The sequence below is a fragment of the Lactuca sativa genome, chromosome 8 (genome assembly GCF_002870075.4).
Source record: "Lactuca sativa cultivar Salinas chromosome 8, Lsat_Salinas_v11, whole genome shotgun sequence".
Classification (NCBI taxonomy): domain Eukaryota; kingdom Viridiplantae; phylum Streptophyta; class Magnoliopsida; order Asterales; family Asteraceae; genus Lactuca; species Lactuca sativa.
Window position 1 is genome coordinate 325,330,337 of NC_056630.2, and position 7,567 is coordinate 325,337,903.

Here is a 7,567-nt window from a genome sequence, read left to right on the forward strand (position 1 = left end):
AACCGACTCATCGAGTCAACCATGCCACTCGTCGATTCTCATTCAGTCCATCACTCATTCAAACGACTTTAAGCTGGTTCAAAGCTCTAAATAGTAGATCTATGCTCCTAGGGCGTTGTTATCACGTAAACTTGCAAACTTTACGTGCATGCACGGTTCTATGAAGCTAAGACACTCATAACTAGCATTAGGAAAAGGTTTTGAACATGAAGAAGCGCTAGGGCTTCATAAAGCTTGAGGATCTATGTGATGGGTTTTGAGCATTCTAACACTTCCTAAGTGTACATGCAACCCTAATAACCTTGGATCTATGTTTGTCTAATTATCATGCAAAGTTGAATTCCAAGGTTATATTCCTATCTAGCATACATGGGGAACAATTTTAACTTGAATCATAGATAGAATAACTTACCTTGTTGTTGCTTGTGTTCCTTGAAACCTTGTGAGCCTAGCACCCCAAGTGTGATGCCTCAAATGCTTCACACAACACCAAATGCTCTTGGAAAGACTCTTGAGATAACACACACTTCTCAAAATCGGCCAAGCCCTCTAGTTTCTTAGTGTCTAACTTGTGTAGCCAATTTTGTGGAGAATGGGACTCTTATATAGTGTTGACACATCTAGGGTTACACCATGTAAACCCTAATGTGTCAAGACTCTTCATTTCCATGACCCATGGGTTTGTAACTCCCATGGAGCATCCTATGGGTAGAACCCAACTTGATAATCCATGGAGCCTCTTAGCCCACTATATAAGATATAGATGATTTACATAATCAACCCATATATTTAATTAGTCATCCTTTGATCACTTAATTAATTCCAAATTAATTCTTTGATCAACTAATCAAATAATATTATTAATATATTAGAACTTATAATATATTAATAATCTCCAAGTGTTATTTCTCTCTTTTAGTCTATCCAATTGCATGGTGCCATGCAACCCAAATGGACCATGCCGGGTCAGGTCAAGTACAAGCCCAAAATAGTTATGGACTTAGACACCTTATCCAACAGTCTCCCACTTGGATAAGTCTAATAACTATATCTCTAGTACTTCAGGAACCAGCCGGCAATCGTAGCTCTTCCAAGGTCTCTCGGAACTGAGAAGATGATGGTACGCCATTTATGATAAGTGATCATATAATCCTCTGTTCTAGATATCATCCAGACAAATACACGGAACAATGTCTTACTTATTGTCCAGCAGTTTGTTTCCCGATTTCCGATTTGTTTGACATAGAACTTAATTAAACACATCAACTTAGTTCTGACCGGGCCCAGTACATGGGTCAAAACAAAATCATCGAGGGGCCCAGATATCAGCTTCTAATCCAAGAAGGAACAGATAAACTTCGACTCATATGTTTGTTCTACCACTCATTGAATTACACACAAAAGTACGTTTTATAACATCGAGTTACCAATGCGGTTTCGTACAGTCAATGCATAACCAACTTGTAAGTAACAAATCATATCTCTAGGTTTGAAGACTTATATGATATTACCGTCTCACGATCACTCGAGATAAAATTCCATGAAGTGATTCCAGTGAGCGTGGGTTGAGTCCAATGCTCAGAACTTATGAGCACTCATGATTGTTGTAGCCTTGTCCAAGACCTCTACAGCCAAACATGACAGTCTTGATTCATATCTACTTCCAACATATGACCGACTGTGGAGGTTTGAATAATATGTTATACCAAACAAAATTATTCTGGAAGTCAAAACATGCAAAAGAAATATAGTAAACGATCGACAAGAGATAGCAACACTTTACTCATAAATAAAACACTTTTATTCATCATCAATTGTCAATTACACTTTACAAATTTCGAGATTATCTAACTACTAAATCTAATATCATCCTTCAGCCCTATGCTCCGAGCATGCTGAAGATGCTTAACCCGAGTCAGTCCCTTTGTGAGGGGATCTGCCGGATTCTCATCTGATGATACCCTCTTTGCCACGAGGTGTCCTTCTTCGATCCGATGTCTAATGAAATGGTATTTTCTGTCGATGTGCCTGGATCTACCATGATCCCTTGGTTCCTTGGCTAAGGCAACAACACTTTCACTATCACAGAAAATTTCCATTGGCTCTTTAATAGCTGGTACAACTCCAAGGTCTCCAATGAAGTTCTTCAGCCATATCGCCTCCTTTGCTGCCTCGCTAGCTGCAATATACTCTGATTCACAAGTAGAATTTGCCACTGTCTCTTGCTTGGAACTCTTCCAAGAAATTGCTCCTCCGTTTAGGGTAAAGACCCAGCCCGACTGAGAGCGGAAATTATCCCTATCAGTCTGGAAGCTAGCATCACTATACCCTACAACTCTCAAGTCATCACTCCCACCGAGGGTATTCTTTACCGCAATCCAGTGTGCCTTGCCAGGGTTCGCCTGATACCTGCTAACCATGCTCAAGGCAAAAGCTACATCGGGTCGAGTACACGTCATAGCATACATGATCGATCCTACAGCCGAAGCGTAAGGTGTTCGACTCATTTCTGCTATCTCAGCCTCAGTGCTAGGGCTTTGTGTCTTACTCAATCTGGTGTTACTCTGGATGGGTAACTCTCCTTTCTTGGAATCCTGCATGCTGAATCTCTTCAGCACCTTATCCAAGTAGGTACTCTGACTAAGTCCAATTAGTCTTTTACTCCGATCTCTCAAGATCCTTATCCCTAAAATATAGGCAGCTTCACCAAGGTCCTTCATAGCGAAACACTTCCCAAGCCAGGACTTTACTTCCTGTAGGGTTGGAATGTCGTTTCCTATGAGTAGTATGTCATCCACATACAATACCAAAAAGCTAACTATACTCCCACTAGCCTTGACATACACACAAGATTCATCTTCACTCCTAGAAAAGCCAAATTCCTTGACCTTTTCATCAAAGCAAAGATTCCATCTGCGAGGTGCTTGCTTCAATCCATAAATGGATTTCTCAAGCTTACACACTCTATTAGGGTACTCGTTGCTGACAAAACCCTCTGGCTGACTCATGTAAACATCTTCAGCCAACTTTCCATTAAGGAAAGCGGTTTTGACATCCATCTGCCATATTTCATAATCATGAAATGCAGCTATGGCTAACAGAACCCGAATAGACTTAATCTTGGCTACTGGAGAAAAGGTCTCATCATAATCCACTCCAGGAATTTGAGAGAAGCCCTTTGCAACCAGTCTAGCCTTATAAGTGTGTACTTTACCATCCATGTCGGTCTTCTTCTTGAAGACCCATTTGCACCCTACTGTCTTACGACCTGGTACATTTTCAACCAAGTTCCAAACTTGATTGTCATACATGGATTGTATCTCGCTATCCATAGCCTCTTTCCATTTAGCAAACTCGGGGCCTGCCATGGCTTCCTCGTAGCTGTTAGGGTCATCTTGACTTACTAGTGTCCCATCACTAATAAGTGTCTCACCTTCTGCAGTAATATGGAATCCATAGTAATGCTCAGGTGCACTCCTAACTCTCGTGGAACGTCTCAGAGGTACAGATTTGTCAATTGGCTCAACAGGAGTTTCCTCCTCAAGTTGAGGGCTAGAGTTTGAAGTTCCTTCACCGCTTGATTCTTGAATTTCTTCAAGATCAATTTGCCTCCCACTGTCTCCTTGGCTTATAAACTCTCTTTCTCGAAAGACTCCTCTTCTTGATACAAAGACCACATTGTCACTAGGTCTGTAGAAGAGGTAACCAAAGGATCGCTGTGGGTAACCGATGAAAATACACCTCTCGCTTCGAGGTTCGAGCTTATCATGAGTCTCGCGTCTCACGAAAGCCTCACAACCCCAAATCTTGATGTGGTCTAGTTTAGGTACTTTACCAGTCCACATCTCGTGAGGAGTTTTGGCAACTTTCTTTGTAGGGACTAGATTAAGAATATGGGCGGCAGTCTCTAAGGCATACCCCTAGAATGAGATTGGTAGCGTACCTCGAATCATCATGGAACGAACCATATCCAACAAGGTTCGATTACGCCTCTCAGCCACACCATTCAACTGTGGTGTCCTGGGAGGTGTCAATTGTGAGACTATCCCACAATCCCTTAGATAGTCGAGGAACTCTGAACTAAGATACTCACCACCACGATCGGATCGAAGCATCTTAATGTTCCTGCCCAATTGATTCTCGACTTCCTGTTTAAATTCCTTAAACCTCTCGAAAGTCTCTGACTTATGCTTGATCAAGTAGACATATCCATATCTACTATAATCATCAGTAAAAGTCAAATAATAACGATTAGCATCCCTTGTGGCATGTTTGAATGGTCCACACACATCCGTGTGTATAAGGTCCAACAAACCTTCACCCCTCTCACACGAACCTGTGAAGGGTGACTTTGTCATTTTTCCAAGTAAGCATGATTCGCAACTATCATCTGACTTTAGGTCAAACGACTCCAAGACTCCATCCTTTTGGAGTTGGCCTATGCGTTTCTTGCTTATATGTCCAAGACGACAATGCCATAAAGATGCTTTATCCAAGTTATTATTAGTAGAATCAATACACAAAACATTATTTCCTAAATTATCTACAACAGATACAGCTTCATACACACCATCACAAGGTAATGCTTTAAAATAAAGAACATTATTAAAGAAAGCATCAATAGAACCAACTTCATTATTAAATGAAAAGGTAAACCCTTGTTTGTACAAAGCATGAAAGGAAATAATATTTCTTGCCATTCCTAGCGAATAACAACACTTATTCAAATATAAACTAAACCCACTACTTAGCGATAAAGTATAAACTCCAATCTTGGTAACAGGTATAGCTTTCCTATTCCCCATGATCAAGTTTATCCTTCCTTGCTCCACATCCTCACTTCTTCTTAGTCCCTGCAAGTCACAACAAATATGAATACCACACTCGGTATCAAGGACCCAAGAATTAGAATGGGGTGAGTTATTAGAAATGATAGTGTAAAATACCTGCATGGTTGGGTTTAACTTTCCCATCCTTCACATCTTGCTGGTATTTTGGGCAGTTCCGCTTCCAATGAGCCTTTTCATGGCAATAGAAGCATTCAGCCTCTTTTGGGTCAGAAGAAGGGGTAATGAAACCTTTCTTGGTTCCACTTGAAGAAGAGCCATCAAGGGTCCGAACCTTGGTACCCTTAGAAGAGCTCTTTCTCTTCCTCCCTCGACTTTTCCCGATTTCCAAAACCGGAGTAGAGTTTTGAGTAGGAGTGATAGCAACCGACTTCCCCTTAAGACCTGATTCTGCGGTCTTGAGAAGTCCCTGAAGTTTGTTGAGGGTGACTTCTTCCTTGTTCATGTGATATGTCATGCGGAATTGATCATAGCACGATGGTAAGGAATGCAAAATAATATCTATTGCAAGATCCTCCGGGAAGTTCACATTAAGCTTCAGCAAACGATCCACATACCTTTGCATTTTCTGCATGTGGCTCGTGACGGATTCCCTGTCCTTCATCATGGTTGTTATCATGGAGCAGATGATTTCATACCTCTCTTGTCTTGCACTTTGATGGTATGTTTCCATCAAATCTTGGTGCATGTCATAAGGGTAGAAATCCTCATAAGACTTTTGGAGTTCCGCTGTCATCGTGGCCATCATGATGCAAGCCACTTTCGTAGCATCCCTTTCATGTGCCCGAAATTCAGCGACCTCCTGAGGAGTTGCAGTGGACTCATCAATCTCCTTAAGCTCCTTGTCAAGGACATATTCTTTGTCCTCGTAGCGGGTAATCATCCCGATGTTTCTGATCCACTCATTGAAGTTGGATCCATCAAAGGTGACTTTCCCACACAAGTTCATAAGGGTAAAGGAACCATTAGGATTAGAGTCAGAAGCATTGTTGAAAGACATCTGAAGAAAAGAGGACAAGATTAGTTTAGATATAAGAGAGTCCTTAATAAAACACCCAAATGTAATATTAAGGCTAGGATCCAATCACAATATAATATAACTTAGAAGAGGTATGCCGTAATCTAAGCTATATCATATTTGAAAGGTAGGTGAATGATGATTCACCAATTTCCACCACGAAAACCGCAATATTTTAGTATTAGGTTTTTGAATGGTTCTTAGAAATTCCTAGATTCTTTGAGATTCAATGAACTTTTCAAAGGCATGTTTCAATCTCGAGTGTGCCCTCCAAGTTTTGTGATTGGGATACCGAGGATCACAAAACGAGGTGTGAAGTAACCATGCAAATCACTTGGTACCCTTAAAGTTTATCACTCAATCGATGTGCCGGTTAACCACACACGCTCCATCGATGCTATAATAAACCCTAAGTCACCCTTTACCTACCTTGTTAAGTCCAAGTTAGTGTGCCGGTTAACCACACACGCTCCACCAACGACTTAATCAAAGTGTAAAGTGTAATTTCATGGAATAGCACCTTATTCACATTTTTACTAAAGTAACTAAGATTGGGAATTTAATAAAACATTTAGTTATTTTATAATATTCATCATACTTTGAATGAGAATTAATAAGTCCTTGTCTTACCCGTTCGGCTAACGACCCTCCACCGATCAAGCAAGCGGTGGGTGAGAGTGGACACCCATTAAGTCACCATTTTATAGGCAACAACCTTATACCTACCTTATAGACCGGCTTCGTGAATGAGGCGTACTAGCGGTAAGACGAGTTTGTTCTTATACATATATATATAATTATTAAATCATAATAATATAAGTATAAGGGTTGAATTTTAACTTTTTAAAATTCTAGGGGTTGGAACTAAAGTTTTAACTTAACTTTACTTGTTCCAAAACTTGAGGGCAAGTTTTGTAAACTTTCAAAACTTTTCATATCTTGTAACTTATGAGTTTAATAGAAAAATGAGGACTTTTCATTTTTCTAACTCTTGTGTTCTTTTAATGGTTTTTTAATCCAAGAGACTTTTGGTTTTCCATAACTTGAGGACAAGTTATGGACTCCATTAAAACACATTATGATCATGAATTAATCTACCACATAGGTTACAAATAATTCCTATGATCATCTAAACATCATAAGAACAAGAACATGAATATGAACACTTTCAAGAATCAAAATCACATTAAACTTTGTAATTTTGATAACTAGTTGTTGTAAAGGAATTAGCAAAAACATTACACCAACTAAAACAAGTTTTCAAGTACCAAAACAGTTTAGGGTAATGTTTCTAATCCATTTCCAGCAACTGAAGTCGAAATTCTACACTCTGTCGACCCTACTCGCCGAGTGCATAAACCTACTCGCCGAGTAGGTTGAAGATACACATGAACTCGACGAGTCCTCCCCATGCACTCGCCGAGTCCATCAGTCAGACAGCAAGATTTTCGACTTTCTTCAACTTTTAAGCACAAATAACAAACAAACAAGCCTAGACTCTGATACCACTGATGGGTTTTGAGCATTCTAACACTTCCTAAGTGTACATGCAACCCTAATAACCTTGGATCTATGTTTGTCTAATTATCATGCAAAGTTGAATTCCAAGGTTATATTCCTATCTAGCATACATGGGGAACAATTTTAACTTGAATCATAGATAGAATAACTTACCTTGTTGTTGCTTGTGTTCCTTGAAACC